Source organism: Natator depressus, chromosome 1, assembly GCF_965152275.1.
Source record: "Natator depressus isolate rNatDep1 chromosome 1, rNatDep2.hap1, whole genome shotgun sequence".
Classification (NCBI taxonomy): domain Eukaryota; kingdom Metazoa; phylum Chordata; order Testudines; family Cheloniidae; genus Natator; species Natator depressus.
In genome coordinates, this window is record NC_134234.1 from 273,428,193 (window position 1) to 273,447,630 (window position 19,438).

Consider the following 19,438-nt stretch of genomic DNA (forward strand, 5'->3'; position numbering starts at 1 on the left):
TAGACTGGATGTACTCCAGTGATACGCATTACATAAAAGGTTGGCTTTTTACCCTGCTATAGTTATATTTTGACAGCTTTGTCAGACTTTTGCTTTTCGTACTGCATTGAAATTGCAAAGGGAAAATTGCAATATTCTTTCTTTTGAATATTGTTTGGTGTGATGTGAGAGGGAAGCAGAAGAGTTTTTGTATTGACCTAAAAAAGTGAGAACATCTGCTAGTTTCCAAAGTGACCTTTTGTCTGCATTCCACAGCTGGAGGCCTTACAATGAAGAATCTCCACCCTCCCACTAATGCAGATCACTGCCATCAAATGGAATTATTATCGCTGATTCAAAGGTTATATGGATAATCGGTCATTAATGAAAATAAATATAGTGGAAAATATTTAATTCGATATAGTTCAGGAAAACAATCAATGTAAGCTGTTTCCAGTCCTTCGGTAAAGTTAGTCTGGTACTTTCTAGCTGCTTTTATCTAGAAATGTTATAAACATAAAACCATGTTACAATACCAACTATTGAGATTGCTTCAAAACCCAGGTGCAACTTTTGTTGTACGGTCAGTCCTACAGTACTCTGCAAGCATATGGTATTGTATAACCAAGACCAGAAGTCCCAAGAATGGCTATTGAGCCAAGTACAGGTCAATTAACTTTATAATGCTAGCACATGAGATGGTCTGGTCCAGGTGTGCACATAGTGAAAATGTACAGCATAGAATGATGTTGCAATAAAATATTTTTTTTCTTCTTCCTCGAGGTTTCTTTTCCTGCAGTTGGCCCAGAAGAAATTCTAGATCATTGAGTCATGTGTCTTGTCTCTACTTTGCAGCTGCTTACCGGTGTTAATTTAGAGAGAGACATTTCAGAATGCATGTTGATTAAAAAGTATTATTAGTTTATTTTTTTCTGAAAATGTTTAATCAAGTTATGCACTGATTGCAGGCAATTATCTATATGAAGTGATTTAATATAAGAAACAGAGAATTTCTGAACCAGCATGATTTATACACCATATTATTTATTTCTTAATTTTAAACATTCTCAATCCGCCTGCCAGAGTACTGGAATTTCACCAGGGTTGATGCTTTTATTTTTATGAAAAATGCTATGAGATTTCATTCTAAAGGCTGGGACTGCAACATGAAGAGTTCCACCCACTGGATCACAACAACATCATTCAAATACTTTCTGGCCCAACTCTGAGATCACATGAAAGGGCTGCAGGATTCATTAAAAATGGATTTTAAAGGAATACTGTGCATATTAAGGGGGATTGGTGTGAGGCACATAGGCGCTGACTTCTAATGGCGCTGGTGGGTGCTCAACCCCCCCCACCCCCGCGTCCCGTCCCGGCCCTGCCCCGACTCCACTCCTGCCCCGCCCCCTCCCACCGCCATTCCAACCCCTTCCCCTGAGTTCAATGAGCTCTGGATCAAGCCCCACTTTCTCTAGCAAAGGCAGTGAATGGGTCTTCATAAACATTTGTAAAACACCCAGCACAATGGGGCCCTGAGTGGAGTTTCTGAGTGATTCTGTAACATAAATACATAAACTCACAGTTTGTTTAATTTCTTTGTCTTTGCTGCTACTGATGGGCATGAGCTAGCTTTCTTTACTCATTCAGAACACCACAATGATTTAATGGGAGTATTGCGTGAATAATGCATGACTGTGTGCTTTTTGCCTTCATTTTGCATTAATAAGCTGGAAAGGTTTTTCACACTGCACTTCAAAGAACATATTTAAGTGTAATCTGAAAAAAAAGAAGGAAATGGCCAAGGATAGACCTTTGTCCTTGTCTGAAAACATCTTACATGCATTTGAATTAATACTGTTCCAATTCTGCGTATTGTTACAGCACCTGTGATTGTGGCAGACATCAAGTTTGAAGGATACATTTGAGGTAAAGAACAAGAGAATGAGATTTTTTTATTAGGCTTTTTAAAAATATCTTCTTTCAGGCAAAGTAATAAATATTTTGCCTTTTTATTCAGTCACAGTACATATATATCTCCCCTTATAACTAACTTTGAAATGAATTAAATTAGGCCTGTCCCATTATATTTCTCGTGATTTACTAATCACAGTGTGTCTGATAATGCTTTAATAAGGTTATTAAAAGACAATACTCATCTTCTAGTGTAAATGATTCTCAAGTGCATTGTTAGCTAATGCCTAATGATGGTAGGGCTCTGTAATACCTTTCCTGTAACATTTTGTCTCAGTCAGACATTAGATTTAAATATAGTGTTGCAACTACAGTGTATTACCCATGCAGGAAAATTTTCTGTTTATCTTGCACAACAGCAGGAAATCCCTATTCAATTTTCTTTCCAAATTTCTGAAAGTGATTTGAAAGACCTGTAACAAAGAATTCCTTTGGGCACCAAAGCTAAAAAGGCTCATTCTTGCTATATTTCCATATTAATTGCTTTAGCTATTACAAATAGCAGTTATAATTGGCTTTTGAAGACTTTTTGAACTTTAATAATTAAGTCCATAAGGTACTCTTAAAATTGTTGGCTCTAACTTGCTGTCGTCCCCTTGTCTGCCCACACATTGGGTAATTCATGCAGAATCAAGACTTTGTACAGTCCATCCCTTCATTTCCAGTTCCCTCTTTGGAATGAGTATTTCTATCTCTCATAAACAGATCTACAAACATAGAAAAATCCAGGGAGGATTTGGATCTGGAGTTGGATTCATATCCTGAGCCATCTGTTAAAAAGAAAAAACTTTTCCAATTTTGTAATAGCTGTCTGCCCCTCTCTTCTTTCTTCCACAACTGAATTGTTGATCCTTTTCTTTTCCTTGTTAGTTAGTTTTGGTAAAGCTGTGTAAAATGTTTACAATGAAATCCCAAACTTTACAAACCTCCCCAGAAATATATTTTTTTAAACTAAAAACCCAGACAATATCAAAAGGTTCATTACCCTCTTGTGCGAATCCAGTCTGATTTATATTTTTTCATGGAACTCATAGAAAATTTGGCCTTTTGGACCCCAATCCATCCATATTCTGCAAAGCACTCAAGCAAGTGCTTTATCTTTGGACACATGCATAAGTTCACTGAGTTCAAGTGCTTTGCTGAACAGTGATTAATTTAAGTGCATGCTTAGATGGTTGTTGAATTCGGACATCCAATTATTACAGTGTGAAATCAGGTAGAACGCAATAGTTTCAACTAAGTTTGATATTGAAATTATGGACTTGTGAAGTTCTAGAAATGTGAACTCCCGGAGATCAAAACCAGAGAAAATGAGCCGCAAATTCTGGTGAAGAGAAACCAAACTGATGAGTTTTGTATAGTTCTCACTTAAGTTTTTAGGGTGGGAGGTAGTTTTTGCTGCAATTGTGATTTGCTGTTTTAGGTCCAGCTTCAATAATGACCAAAAACAAAAACAAAAAACTGCTGGGACCTAGAGCACAGAGAAGGACACAATGTCAGCACTTGAAATTTTGCTTGAATGAAATCTGACCTCTTGTTTAATATGGAAGAAGAAAGAACTGACCAGAACAACCAAGTTTATAAGAAGTCAGCCACAAATGATTTTATTTTCTTTTAAAACATATTTGCAGCAGTGGTTCAAAACCTATAAGAAGTATCTGTGACCTGAGAAACTGCCAGAAGATGTCACTTTGTGACAGACACAAAGTAATCTCTTTGGACCAATTTGTGGAGCTCACATTCATGTTCATGAAATTTAGTCACCCAGTGGAAGTGAATGAGATTACTCATTTTAGTAAGTGCTCGCTAACATGAGTTAGAGTTGCACAATCTAGCCCTTTATGAACAGAGCTTTCAGACACAGAATCAGCACTTTATCACATTACTGTAATTTTCATTTAAAAATTTAAGTTGTTCATCCTAAATTCTGGTGCTAGAGACATGCTGGGAGATGACAGATAATGGAGGAAAGGAGAGGTTCTAGAGCGATTCTGTCTGTGCATGGCTTGTACAGATAGGATGATACAGGGCGCCTAGGATAGCACTTGCAGCAGCAGGTTTACTTCTGAAAGATGCAGTATGTGATCCCCCACCCTCAGCACCAACTGCCAGAAACAGCAAGAAGAGCCTGACCACATTCCAACCACGCCAATCACATAGCTGATCCTGCCCCTCTCGAATCTGGTGGCAAAACTCCCATTGACTTGTACAGGGCAGAATCAAGACCCCATGTGACCTTGAATCTAAGCAGGCTTCCTAAATTAGATTAGTTACTCCACAGTGCTCCAGGGAATACTAGGCTTAAATTCCTGGTGCATATAGTATGGGTGCACTGTAGGAGGAAGAAATTCTCTGCATTTTTCTCCAGTCCATGCTGTATACTATTTCAGGGTAAGCCATAATTTAGCTCTTTATTTATAATTTCACATGCCCAGCTATGATGGATTTGCAGTTGCCTGTAATAATTCATGAATACTGTGCCATGACCAGGTTATTGTGGTGTGTACTATATGCATGTACGGATGTGATTCAATAGCAGGGTTGTCAGGAAATGTTCCCAGGAAATGGGAGGTGGATCCAGATATACCCTTCTCAGCAAACACTTGAGGCAATGCAGGAGCTATTTGCTTTGAAGTTCTGGCAGAGCTCACCAAACTGACTTTGGGCAGCAAGTCCAAGATGTGAGCAGAGAGAACAAAGAACTTTGGCTGGATTTACAGACAGTCCCTCAAGGACAGAAGGAGGAAGAGCTAAGGGGAACCCAGATTCTAGAGATTAGTGGTCTGATAGGCTTGCTTAGAACTCTAGGCATGATAGACATGCATACAGACTCTCCATTCTTTTAAAGTCCTTTTTCTTTGATGCTTTTCCCTTTGCTTTGTTCTTATGCTTCATTTTGTTAAGATTAAGCAATACCTTGGTTTAAAAAGGCCATCTGGCACTGTATTTGCCTCTAATCATAGCTCCCAAAGGGGAAAATAGCAAATGCTGAACTCAGTCAGACCTGCTGGGGTGACACATAGGGTACTGTGGCCCAGGACCTGGTCTAAGAGCTGGAAAATTGTGGGATTCCACCTCAAGAAAGATAAAGGCATGTGGAATGAGACATGAGGAGTGCATGCAGAGAGAGCAAAGATGCAGCTATCCCGATAACTGTGATACCAGCTATTACCCAGTTAAAGAAGATCAGATAAATGATTGAGATTAAAGCATTACTGCTGGACAGAATGAGAAATCTAATAGAAATGAACTGATAAATTCATTGAGATCAGATTGAACAGATTTTTTTCCCATTATGATAAAATTATATGGAAATGTTTTCTCATCCAGACTTATTAATTTCTTTGGTTCAAACCTAGAACCTTTCTTTACTCACATGAAAAATCTGAGTAAGAAATATAGGATCAGACTCTCTAGTAGCAGCCTAAATATGAATCAAATGGAATTCATGCTAATTTCCTCTCAGAGCTTTTATAACACCTCTTGTGATAATAAAACACCACCTTCTGCATAGGAGTTAAGCCACTTTCCCTAAAACTTTTTACAGTTCTACACAATTTTAACCTAAGTAACTCCCATCTATCCAGTTCAGGGATTTAAGTATGAAAACAGTGTGTTTGGGCTTTAGAGGTTATACACAGGATCATGCTTTTTAGTTAATAGCTGTAAAGCATGAGGCAAATTTATGAAACTTTGAATGTATTTATCAATCAAAATATTATATACCCATACAAACATTTTATATGCCATGTATGTTTGATATATAAACAATGGATATATAGATGGATATATAGAAATATACATTCACATATGCACTGTACCAAGTTACAATCTAATGCAAATTAAATTAAAACTAGCTGAATAAACCTGTGAAAAAATTGGGTTTATTCTGAAAACATTCCAACATAAAAATATAAATATACCAAATGTAATCTGAAAGATTGTACAAATTAAAGACTATATTCTCAACTGAATATATTCGGAGGCATATGGCCATAATTTAAATGAAAGGGGAGAGAAAAAAATACAAAGAACTGAAAGGGATGTCAAACTGTTGAAAGGTCAATTATATATTTAATAAGAGGTTAAGGAAATCTCTTTGTCCTTTCTTCAACCCCTCTCCCTCTTCTTTTCCCACTCACTATTTCAAAGAAGATGGTGAAAAAGTGAGATAGGAGGAAAAGATTTGTTTTGCTTATATTTTCTTCCCTTTGTGTAAACCTTGAAGATTTTTGCATCGACTGAAATAAGCTGATGTAAAAAAAGCAGGAGAAACTGAGGCAATATCTTTGTTGCCAATTGAAAACTGTTTTAAGATTTGGACTCCAGGAGCTAATCAGAACAGAGAGATTATAGAGCCAATTAGAGTGCAGAGATTTGTGTAAAATTATTCAGAAATACCTATTAAATTATTATGTAGAGCCAAGCAATTGAATTAGTCAGTGCCTGCCAACCAGAGTCAAGGGATCTGAATACCATATAGTGGTAGAGAAATAACCATATAGATATTATGCAAATCAAACTCTCACAAACAGAGTACAAGCAATTGCATAAAAATAATACATGTACACATAAATATTCCCTTTCAGCTACAGCTGACCAAGCTTTATACAAAAGTGGGTGAGCATTTATTACCCCCAATTTTATATGTGGGAAAACTTGGGCACAGGATGGTTAAGTGACTTGCTTGAAGTCACACAGCCAATTGGGGGGGAATCAGGAACAATAGTCTTTTACTCCCATTAGATCTCAGCCACATTTGTAAAGTGTTAGAGCAGTAATAGTGCAGCACTCCTGAACCCTGATTGGATAAAACAATTTCATTCCACTGAAGTATGAACAAAATATTAGTTTTGTTACTACTCAATGTTACCAACTCACTGTTAACTGAACACTGTTAGTCTGTTAGCACTACCCCATTTTACAGGTTTCCATAATTTAATAACTCTCTATGCTCTGGGGTAACGCTACCAGACCTCATTCAGAGACTGTCCTCTCCACTTTTGGATGCTATTGAGAAAGAAGCATTACCTCTCTCCTGGAGCTGAATATGCTCCTTTCTAGCCCCTGCTAGGTCAAGGAACGAGAGATGTGGGGTGAAGTCCTGTCCCTATTAAAATCAGTGGCAAAACTCCCATTGGCTTCAAAGGTGACAAGATTTCACCCTAGAAATGAAACACAGTCCCAATCCAGCAAAACACTGACATACATTCTCAACTTTAATCATGTAAGTAGCCTTATCAAATTCAAGATCAGGGACTACGGGTTAGATTTACAAAGGGGATTTATGCATTGCAATGCTCAGTTTTGCACTGACTACTGTTTAGGCAGTTGGCCAACCAGTGGAACTCACAACCCTGAGTTATGGGCCAGGCTCCCTATGCAATGCAAGGGGAGAGTTAGGCACCTAAGAATGGGATTCACAAAAGCCAGCACACTAAGCAGGGAGTCATCTAAGCTAGCCAATAGCAGATAGCTAGCAATAGCAGTAGGAATATGTACTGTTTGACTAGATGAAAACTCTCTAAGGCAAGTACCTTTTTTTTATTAAATACAAGTTGATGGTCTGATCTAGATCATACAATTGAAAAGAATATTTCTTTAATATTTCATATGGCAAAGGCATGAAATAGAATAACATGATTTCTGCATCGACTTATTCTATTTCTGGGATCAACGTCACTTCGTGTCTCTGATGAATTTTTGTCATTTGTGATAGATCTAGGAAAACCAATGCTATCTACTTGTGAAAAAAAATTCAGTCTCTGTCAGACAACACACAAATCTAGCAAAAACATTCGAAAGGAAGTTCATATTTTTTGGAACAGAAACTAAGACATCTGCAGTCACTGAAGTAAATCCTGAAGCACTTTGGAAAATGACAGAAGGTTTCCTGAGAGACACTTTAAAAAGTAGTAATGATCGGAGTCATCACCAATATCTAGATCTTCCTTTAAACATAGTTTAAACAATGGACAATGTAAAGCACGATAACCCTGAATAATAAATCAAAAAATCTTCAAAGACCCACCTCAATAATACAAATCGCAAATAATTTGCCTATACTTATGACATCAAAATGTTACTATAATTTAACAACACTGAACAAAGCTCAGTGGAGTTGCACCAGGGATGAGTTTAATTAATACATTTTTAATATCTTTAATTGTAAATCCATGTGATATCTATATCTATCTATCTATATATTGGGTTTACTTAAACTGAATATTGAATATTGCAGGCCCCAGTTTAGCAAACCATTTAAGCATGTGGCTGCCTTCAATGGGACTTATACACCTCTTAAAGCTAAGTATCCAGATACTTAACTGTTTTGCTGAGAAGGGATGGATTTTACCATAGGCTTAAAGGAATATTCTTAAATTTGTTGCCTCAAGCCCTAGAGTGACTAGTACTTAACTAATGATAAAACTAAGTATTGAAACACTGAATTGAAATATTCTGTAGTTGAGATAACTTTTATTTGTAGTTAATATAAAAACAAATTATTATTAAGCTTTGAAAGTTTGTCTTGTTTTTAATTGTTAAGATATTCATCGAGTTCCAAGAATTTATGTACATCAGTAAAAATTATATGGAAAACTATCCCTGGGAAATTAATACATGAATAAATTAATTCTGATTGGTGGATATTAACAATAAATACTTCTCTGAGTAGTTTTGATCACTCTCTATATTAGAGAAGGACAGAGAATCTAGGGTAGCTTTATAACCTTCCAATGAGGTTCTTTCAGTTTACAGTTTTCCTCAAATAGTAGCCAAGAACTTCTAATGCACTCTCCAAAATTATTGGGAAATATATAAAAAAGGAAATGATAGAGAGAAAAAAAAGATTTCTCTAAAGGCCATATTATGACACCCTTACTCATTCTGAGTAGTACCTTACATCAGTAAAAGTCTCACTGAAGTCAATGTGACCACTCAGAAAGTAATGTATTATTCAACATGTTGAAACATATCACCATCTGGCCTTTCAGAAGGTATACATTAAAAGTTGAATATGTCATCCATTAAGATAGGAAAGGAAAAATATATGTGAAACTATATGTCGGAGTTGTCTCATTGAATATAATGGGAGTACTCATGTACATACAGTCATGCAAGTGCTCAAAGGTTTGCAGGATTGGGGCCACAGAGGTTCTAAGAAACAAGAAGAAGGCCCATTCTTACCAGTAAAATTAACTCTGACAGAATAACCAGTGGTCAATGAGATGAAGCTTGTGATCCTCCTGAATTTTTTGCTTACTTCCTCTAGAACATAATTTGTCAAGTAACAAAGAACTAGATACCCTCTGGCCTGACCTGGATAAAAGGAGTGGTGACATCACTGAAGGTGAATAGATAAAGCTGATGACAAAATAAATGTCAGGGAATGAAAAATGGAACAAAAGGTTTTGTGGGGGAGTGGGATAGAAAAAAAGGGTGAAATCCTGGGTCCAGTGCACTCATGGGAAGTTTTCCATTGACTTCAGTGCAGTCAGGATTTCACCCATGGTGTTTAGACCTCCAGTACAAAGGTAGATATCATCAGAATAATAGGGATACCAGAGGAAAAGGAATAAAGAGGCCCACTCTTTGTATTCCATATTAGGGTAATCCTAATTGCTCTTCGGCCTGTGTTTGTCGACACTGAAAAACGTTTGACAAAGGTGATTGGGATTATCTATTCAATACAATAAATGGTTTCAGTTTGGTAAAAAAAAAAAATACATCATTTACTAGTCCTCCTGTAACACTTCCTGTAATTCTAGGACTCAGAACAGATATTTTTCCAAATTGATTGAACATAGAAGAAAAATTGATTAAGCCTTTTACCATTAGCTTAACACCAGCTATTTTGCTAGCATAGCAGATATTGGATAGTTTATCTCGAGAGCTACTGATCAAGCTTATAGTAAGTGGAATACAACATCCAAAGTTAAACTTGGTTTCGTTATTGAGGCACTTTTTGACATATCTCTGTCCCATGAAAGACATAATTTCATGGGGATGATTGGTTAGAGGCAATTGTTGCCAACATTTGTGGTCTTTTTCCAACTAATACTTTAATTCCTTTCAAAGAATTATAACAGAAGTGTAATTTATCAATCAAATTTTTATTTAAATACTTGCCATTACAAAGCTGTTTATCTTGGAGCTTGAAATAAAAGACCATTAATATTGGCCATGCTGATATTATGATAAAGTACAAGAATTTGTGGCAGTCAGCCACACAGCTTCTCATGTTTATATATTGTTACAAGCAGCAGAATTTTCTGACTGAACAGGAGTAGAAAAAATATGGGATTGAACACACTATGGGCCGCTATTTAATAGACAGAGCTCCACTTAACAAAATTGATGATTTATGTTGGTTTTGATTCCATACAGGAACCCCTGCACATACAGCATGATTGTCTTTAGTCATGTCAGGAATTTTTGGTGTTAGGTACAGGACTTTATCAAAATAAGCTAAATTGATAAAAAGTTTAAGCTACACTGTAGAATCATAATAGTGAAAGCAGTCGCCCTGCTTTATGATTATTTAATTAAATTTAAAAAACTAATAGGGATTTTTTCCAATTATATTCCCCTTAACTAAATATTAGGATATGGCAAAGTTTTCAAAATTAAGCATGGTACAACTTAGTCTCTTTAAAACACAAATTTGAGGTTATGACTAAGAAAGAGATGTAAAATATGTTGTTATTCTGCAATAAGAGATGGAAGGAGGGTGTTCTGTATCCTTATTAAATCTTGGGGGGAGAATTTTTTGGTGTAAGTGTAAGAAAATATTTTTCCCTGTGGAAATTAAACAAAACATTTAAAATCTTTTTGAAAAAGTTTGAAAAAAAGTATCAATTTTTTTCATCAAACAATTCAGTCAAAAATTTGTTTCTTTCAAAATGTTTCTGACTTTTTCAGCCAACTGTACTGAACATTAGCATCTACATTTTGTCAACAAATCTGAATCTGTGTAATGATCAGTGAAGTCACTATGCACATAAAAGGAAACTTTTAGAACTGATTCAAGCAGACTTCAGTGGAGTCACATTTGCTTTCAACTAGTCTGATTTAGGTCATAAGACTTCATTGCATATGAATTTAATTGTGGGAATGTTTATGGTAATTTTCAAATGCCAATATTCATTCAGATATGAATTTTAAATATCATCAGGCCCTAAATATCATCAGGCCTGAATTTACTGAAGTGTAGTTCAGCTTTACCACTTCTCTAGCTAACAACAATGGCGGTCTGTGAACGTATGGGAGGTGGAACATCCTGGGGACTAGACAGGCCTGGGTGTATCCTCCTTTCTCACACATGGTATTATTCTTCCTGGACTAGATGGATACTATAGCTGGCTGCACATTTTATTGAAAGGAAGCATGTTGACTGGTTGATCCAGACATTATATGGAGGACACAGTGAAGATTACACAAAAACAAATTTCCAACAACAGATGTCTCAAGAACATTAGGCTGTTATACCAAATTCAATCTTTTAGTCATGGACTTAGACACTGAAGAGAGATGGGGCAGTATAACATGGTGATTGTCCCCTTCAGGTTAGTAAGGAGTAGTGGTCAGTCAGCACTGACCATGGTGTCTTCCTTTAGGATCCATGAGACTTTTAGAGAAAAGGAAGACCAAGGGAAGGGCAGAAGTCAGTGCTGGGAGAAAGGAAAATGGTTCCAAGAGAACAGTCGAGGCTTGGGGAAAACCTTGTTACTGTTCTTCAGAACAGGAGAGAAAGCAGCAGGGAAAGGATTGCTACATGTGGAACTTTTTCAGCCCAGGGAGTTAAGGGAAAGAACTATGCAGAGAACTAATGGAAGGGTTCCTGAAGGAAATGGCTGAGGAAGTGGCTGGAGGAGCTGCTGAGACCCCAGAAACACAGGCCTCAGGAGAGTAGGGCTGTGCAACCACCTGAACCCAAGACAAGAGATGACAGGCCAGTGAGGCCAGGATTAAGAAGCACAGACCCTGAGAAGCTGAGGGAAGAGACACAGTATACACAGCCTTCTTCCTAGAGCTTGTACTGTTTGGGTCCTTGTCCTAAGCCCTTAAAGAGGCTAGATTACTGGTCCTGGGCCCTTAAAGAAACAGCAGCTTGGTTCTGCCCAAACATTAACTATTCCCCTGGGGCCATCTTCATCTATCCCAACACCTACATCTACCCTTCTCTTGATCTTCCTCCACTCTAAAAGTCTCAGGAATCATAAAGAAACATACCATGGAACAGGTGTTGACTAACCACTAGACCTTACTACCCTTAAGGGGACAAAAAGAAAAGGAGTACTTGTGGCACCTTAAAGACTAGCAAACTTATGCTCAAATAAATTGGTTAGTCTCTAAGGTGCCACAAGTACTCCTTTTCATTTTGCGGATACAGACTAACATAGCTGCTACTCTGAAACCTGTCCTTAAGGGGACAATCACTCTGTTACAGGCAGACGGTAAAGAAATGGGAAGAAGCTTGTTTCAGGTCACTGCAAATATCGATGTGACTTTTTAAAACATGAATGCATTACAAGTTGTTACTATACTTGTATTGCCTCTGCCTGTCCGGGGCACCTATGCCATGCATAACCTCAAGCAGAATGGATGACCTACGTTAATATCCCTGGGTTAATCCACTTGTGGTCGGGCAGTGATCTTCCTCGCTTTAGCTGAGAAAAAGGTGAAACTGTAAAATGCAGCTGCCTCACGTGGTGGAGGTAAATGGGATTAAAAGAGTGGACATTATAGCTGAGCATTATAGCTGACATTATCTCCTAACAGCACAGTGAATGCTTTACAAAATCCCTCCATGTGTGTGAAATTGGCCGCACTTTTGTCTGTGCTATTTTCCAGCCCGCCTGAATGCTCTTTGAAAAGGACTACCATGTTGTGCTCACAGAAAAGCACATGTGCAATTACTGTGCATTCTCTTTTGAAAACTTGGCCCATTTTGAACCAAGTTACTTGTCAGAGAAAGAGGAGCCAGTTCTAGATTCCTATTTCACTTTTCTTCCCAGGTAATTTTAATTTTAGTCATAAACTGTATATTCACAGTATTCTTTATTCTTCTTATCCTAAATCCAGTCAAAATAAGCAGTGTTTTAATTAAGAAAGCTGCAAGCAACCCAATCATCTCTAGTTGGAGAAAGAAAAGCAAATGATGGTTGTGTAACTATAAGAATGTGCTATGATAAAGACTGAATCATTACAGAAACCTGAAGCTGATTGTCCCATTGTGGGTTGAATGAAATGTGAAAAAATAATTTAATGTACATGGATTCCCAAGTGGATTTCAAAAAGTGAAGTACTTTCCTTAAAAATAAATGATCTTTCAGTGCTTCCACATGTGTACCAATTTGCATCCTTGACCATTTTGTCCTAATATAAAAAGCAAAGTCTTAAAAGCCTAAAATAAAATATAGGCTTCTGAATAATTCACAGGGGTTTTTTATTTGTTTTTATTTTGATAAATATGCAGTACACTGGAACAATATCTTTATTATTCATCATGTTCATTGGAATAGTGCCAATCGAGAGTAGGGCCCCATTGTGCTCGGCACTGTACAAACATAGAAAGACAGTTCCTGTACTTCACTGGAGCCAGGAATTCCCCCAAGCACCATCCAAATAATATGATGCAATAGTCTGATAAGCACAATCTCAGTGCAGTTAGTGTTTTTAACCGCTTCTGATGCAACGTTGAAGCATTTGTGGAAATGCTACCCTTGGTTCTATAAATAAAGGGATGCTCAAAAAGTCTCACAAAAAATGCTAGTATCCAATGTACCCACAAACACATTGATCTCTTCAATGGGAACTCATAGTTTAAAGCATAGCTTCAAGCACCGTATTTGCATTAGCCTTATGTAATTGTGGAACAGACTGTCATGTGTAATATTTAAAAGCAGAAACAGCATATGGAAGAGGTACTGAAGGAACCGATGTTGCTAAATAACATGATTTTTCTTTTATGTTCAGGAATGTTAATTGGACTGACACAAGATCTCCCATGTGCAGCACTACACCTCTTTTTTCTTTAATTTCTATCATTTATTGTTCCTTTTCATAACTTACCCTGCTGTTTTACATTTCACACATGAAAAGTATTCTTCTCACAATGCAACATGAACATTCTTTCATTACAGTTAGCAAGACAAAGTTCTCTAATTCCAGTTTCTATGCTGACCTCCTCACCTCTTGAACAAATATACTGAGGGCCAAACTGAACCAACAGAAATCTGAGCAAAGATCTCCCAGCTGTCAAAGGATCTTTGCACAGGACCAGGACCAGAGAAATCAAGAAAAATACGGTTGTCTCTGCTGCAGGAGTGATTTCCAGAACGACACAAAACCATAGCTAGCATTTATTCAATAGCTGGGGATAAGAATGTTTTGTTGTTCTGGCTACCTAATAAAGAAGTGATCATGAGTGATTCTGTATCTTGAAATACGGCATACAGAATATCCACTTTAATGAGTTTAACATTATCTGAAACATTTATACCTGTGGTGGATGATGAAAACCAGAGTAATAAATCTAAAATACACTTCCACCACCTCCTGGGAAGGCTTGTCTATAGTCTAAGACAGGGGTGGCCATACTTGCTGACCCTCTGAGCCGCATATGACAATCTTCAGATGTTCAAGAGCCGGGATGCACCTGCTGGGGCTTGAGGCTTCAGCCCCACAGGCAGCACCTGCCAGGGCTCAGGGCTTCAGCCCTGTGGGGAGGGGGGGTCTCAGGTCTTCAGCCTCACAGGAGGCACCTGCTGGGGCTCAGGGCTTCAGCCCTGTGGGAACTGGGGGACTCGGGGCTTTAGCTGAAGCCCTGAGACCCCCTCCCCACTGGGCAGAAGCCAGAGGCGATGCATGGGAGGGCATGGGGGGGTCACATGACCTCCCAGATTTTCGCCAGGGTTTGCTGGCCTCGCTCGGTCACATGGTGCCACCGGGCCCCCTCACTGCATGGCAGCTACTGGAGCCGGCAAGCTGGGAGCTACAGCCGGCTGTGGGGAGAGGCAGCAGCAAACAGCTGGGAGCTGCTGCTTTGGCTGCTGCCACTCCCTATAGAGATAAAGCAGTGGCTCCTCCCTGTAGCTCCCAGCTGTTTGCCGCTGTCTCTCCACATGGAGCTAACACCTGGGAGCTTCAGGGTGGGGATGTTGAGCATAAGAAGGGGGCTGTGCCTGGTACTCAAGCTGTTGGGGGAGCTGAAGCTTTAAATTGTCCCCATCCACGCTCAGCAGACACCAGTCATCTCTGGCAGAAGCCCCTAGCCTCACCACCCCACCCCAAGGCAGAAGCCCTGAGCTCTCCCGCCGTGGGCAGCAGGTATCATAGGCATGGGAAGGCGTTGCCTTACCAAACAGCCAGATGGCCCCCGGCCTATGCTCTACCCCCAGGCCTTGTCCCACCTACAGTTTCCTGGGGCAGGCAGTCATAGGGACATGGTGCGCCCCCAGGTCCGTATCACGCTACCTGTCCTCCCAGCACTGGGGCCGGGGCCACACCGGTCATGCAGCCTGCCCAGCGCTGGGGCGGGGTCTGCTCCGGCCGTACCACCTACCCAGCACTGGGGCTAGGGGTACTCTGGTTGTGCTGCCTGCCCAGAGCTGGGGCTGGCGGCTTGGCCAGGGGGCACCTTCAGGGGCGGGGGGGGGCTGGAAGGCTGGGGAGTCAACCCACACTGCCTGGCTCTCCCGTGCTCTGGGGCCATGGGTGGGGATTTGAGCACTATCCTGGGGCAGGGGCCAGCAGCCACAGTGGGGCCTGGGCTCCGATGGGCGCAGAAGGGGTGGGGCCGAGGGGTTAGCCTCCCCAAGCCAGGGGTTCACATACCACTCATGTCTCCCCCAGTCTGGTAGGCAGAGAATGCCGGGTGCATGGGGGTTCTGCAAGCTGCACTTTAACTGTAAAAGAGCCATATGCGACTCACAACCAGTTTGGCACCCCTGGCTAAGTCATTGTACACTAGGGAAATTTACCAAACCTTAGCGAGTTAAACCAACATGGTAAAAATGCCAAAACTTGCAGGAGCTTTGTCTAGTCTAGGGCTCCTAACAAAGCTAACAGTGGAATTGAAATTTTGAGATAAAATTTTCTAGTATGAATATGACTAAATAGAATTAATTGTTAACATTTTCCCTAATATTCACTCTACATTTTTGCTTGTTCTCTCTCTTCTCATTTAAAGAGCCTTTGAACCACCCTAAACAATAATGCATTATACAGTGTTTATCATACATTCCTTCTCATATTAATCTGATTGCTCTTGTCGCTTTTAAAAACAACCAATCCGGTTTACTCAAGGAGAATTGAAATACATGTTTTTCACATGCATTATTATCACCTTCCCCTTTAAATAATATCCAGTGGCTGGATTGTGGATAAAGTTTGTGACTAAAGAAAGGTCATTGGAATTCATACTTTTCCGGTTTCATTCAGTTTGGACCAGACACAACACAAATCTTAGATGCCTGAAATATACAATAATTGCTACAGACTCTCAAAAAGGGAAAGCAAAACAAACTAGCGGTGTCTTGAATTACATTACATTTTTTGTTGATTTTCAAGACCCACCCGCCCTCTTGTAACATTTTATAAAACTGAAACAAACACAAAATTAAGGACCCACCCACCCCATAATGCATTAAGTAATTTATGGACAGCCCCTTCACCAACTATCTGGGGATTCCTTCAACACAGGGCAATACTTGTGTAGGGTATTTCCTGTCTAGCAACTGCTACACAACTTTTCTCCAAGGTGTGGGTGGGGAAAAGAGAATGTAGCAGAAACTTCTATATCTACCCAATGCCAAGCTGCCATAACAGCAATTTAGGGACACTGGCATCCAGCATTAGACAGTGAAGCCGTAGAACACCTCCACCTTGCACTGGCAACCAAAAATGGAGCCAGCTGTCCTGAGGAGCATGTTGATGCAAATAAGGCTTAATTGCCAGTTTTGTCCCTCTCTTCCTTTGAAGTTGCTGCAAGCCAAGTACCAAGTACACTTCCCCTAGATTGTACAGAATTACCTATTTTTGCATTAAAAGATGCTATAATCTGATTATATAAATTGGGCAATCAAGCCACATTACTCTTCCACAAATGGGAATTCACACTCCTCCCTGACATAAAGAACCACATAATTCAGAATTTCCCATCATCCAGGGATCATTAGTTTTCACGAAGGCAGCTCAGACACCCTGAGTAGATTGCCTTAGCACATGGAGGTCACATCTGCTTTCTCTCTGCAACCTCCCATTTCTCATTTCTTCTGTTGCACTGTTACTCACTACCCCAACAGCCATGAAATGCCCTCCTTATGTCCATGGGTCCATGTGTGGGGGGAAATAGAAAGGAGAGAGCTAAGGGCTTGTTACCACAAGTCCCATGCTTTAAGCAAGCAGACCCTCGCTGTCAATGCATAGGGATACTAAAAGTAAAGCTTTGCCGAGACCTATTTTTGCCCATTATGTTACTGTGCTTTTCTTTTGTCTGTCAGTGTGAAATACTTGGGCAGCAATGAATTGACTCAGTATTTTAAGATTTAAAATGAAGAGCTGAAGAGTGAAGTCAGAGAAATTTTTTTCTTCTAGTGCTCAGAGGGTATTTTTGTCTAAGTTTATCAGAGGATAGGGAGCACTTTTTGTTGGGGTTGAATTTGAGGACAATTTTCACTTCTCTGACTCCCTCTTTAGGGATAAATATGGGGGATATACTCTTCCTCGTATCTGAACACAATGTATAAGTCTGCCTGTGGTCACCAGAGCTGTAAGCTGTAAGCATAAGCTGATGATCTCTGCTAGGCCTCAGCCCTGCAATGTCCTAAGCACTGACTTCAATGTATGTTGAGTCTGCTGAATACTTTGCAGGAATCAAGTCCTCAAGCTCAGTGACAACAGAGAAACTGAGAGGGCTTAAGCCATGTAGTTTGCAAACCTTTAAGTGGAAGTGGCTTGCCTCTGCCAGTGCTCTGGAATGGTATCAGAGTCACACCATGGGACACGATAGGACTGAATACCAAGGAGGATTATTTCAGAGTTGGGTCTTCCTTGACCTCTTATTTCTCTATGGAAGTGTATATACATATATTTTTAAAATCTGTTTTCCTTTAAATATAAATTTGCTTTCAGTCATAAGTATTCACTTTGTGGCATTGAAGCCAGAAATAAGAAGACGGAAAGTGGAGCAGAATTACACTGTGGTTAGATGTCAGAATGTACCCAAGCACATAAAAACAGTCTTCTTGTCCTTCACTGTCTCTTTCAGAGTGTGTTTAACATCTCTGTATGGAATTTCTTAGAGGAAAGCCTTTGTAGCACTTGTTCCCCAGAGAGGAAAAGGAACTGTGGAAACATTCAAATGCTTTTGAAATTAAATTATTGACTTATTTAGGCTCTATCCTCCATCTCTTTAAAGACACAGTTCAAATTTCTATTCTAAACATAAAGGTTTTCTGGGCAGACAGGACAACCTAGTGCACAGTTCAGAATATTATGGAACATCTAAAGGCTGTTCTATTATTGCTAGGAAAATGACAATATTAGAGTTTACTGAAATGCAGGAAATAAAATAAATCAAATGGAAATGAAAACAAAGAGCTCCCAGTGTATGACTGCTGACTGTAAACTGGCCATTAAAACATAATTCCTACTTGATTTACCTGTGATGTGACATGACATCAATAATATGTGACTCAGGATGTAACATCCCTAATTTCATTTCAAAGCAATTAAAACAGAGGACACCAAAAGATGGTCACTTCACTGTTTATTATTTCGGAAATAAATAAAGGTGCTGCTAACGAAAGAGCTTGTAGCATCAGACTTTCTTAAACTAGCTACGATTGTTATGTAAAAGAAGAGAACCATTACATATGCATCTAACCTCAGAGAGGGTCCTCTATATGCTGTAAAGCCACAGGACTGTAGGTAAATGGTCTGCAAATTTGGCTGTCCCTACTGGAAATTTCCAACATGGTTATGTTTCTTCCATTTATACTATATAGTAATACAACAAAAACACCTCAGAAAGGCTTACAACTATACTGCATGCTGGGATCCTCTCAAATTTCACAAGCTAAACAGGATTGGGTCAAGACAGTATTTGGAATTCATAAAGACTTTAGTATGTTGAGTTGATGATTGAGTAGTTCCCTCTAGGGTCAGATTGTTCTCAGCCTTTGTATGGATGAAGAGGGAGAATGTACAAACAGCATTTCCTCCTCTAAGCATGACAATCATGTGCCTGTGCAAAGGTCAGTGAAGGGCCTGCTCCCTCCAGGCATCCTCAGGGACAGTATGGAGAGAAGGCCATGGCTGACATCTCTTATCTCATGGTTCCACATGATAACCACAAGACTTTCCTTTTCCTCTTCCTCTCCCCACCACATTCCTAACTTCAAAACTGCTGAACCAATTTTCTTCAAATTTGGCTTGTTTTGTACATCTTATCAGAGCTGAACTCAAAAATGTGAAAGGG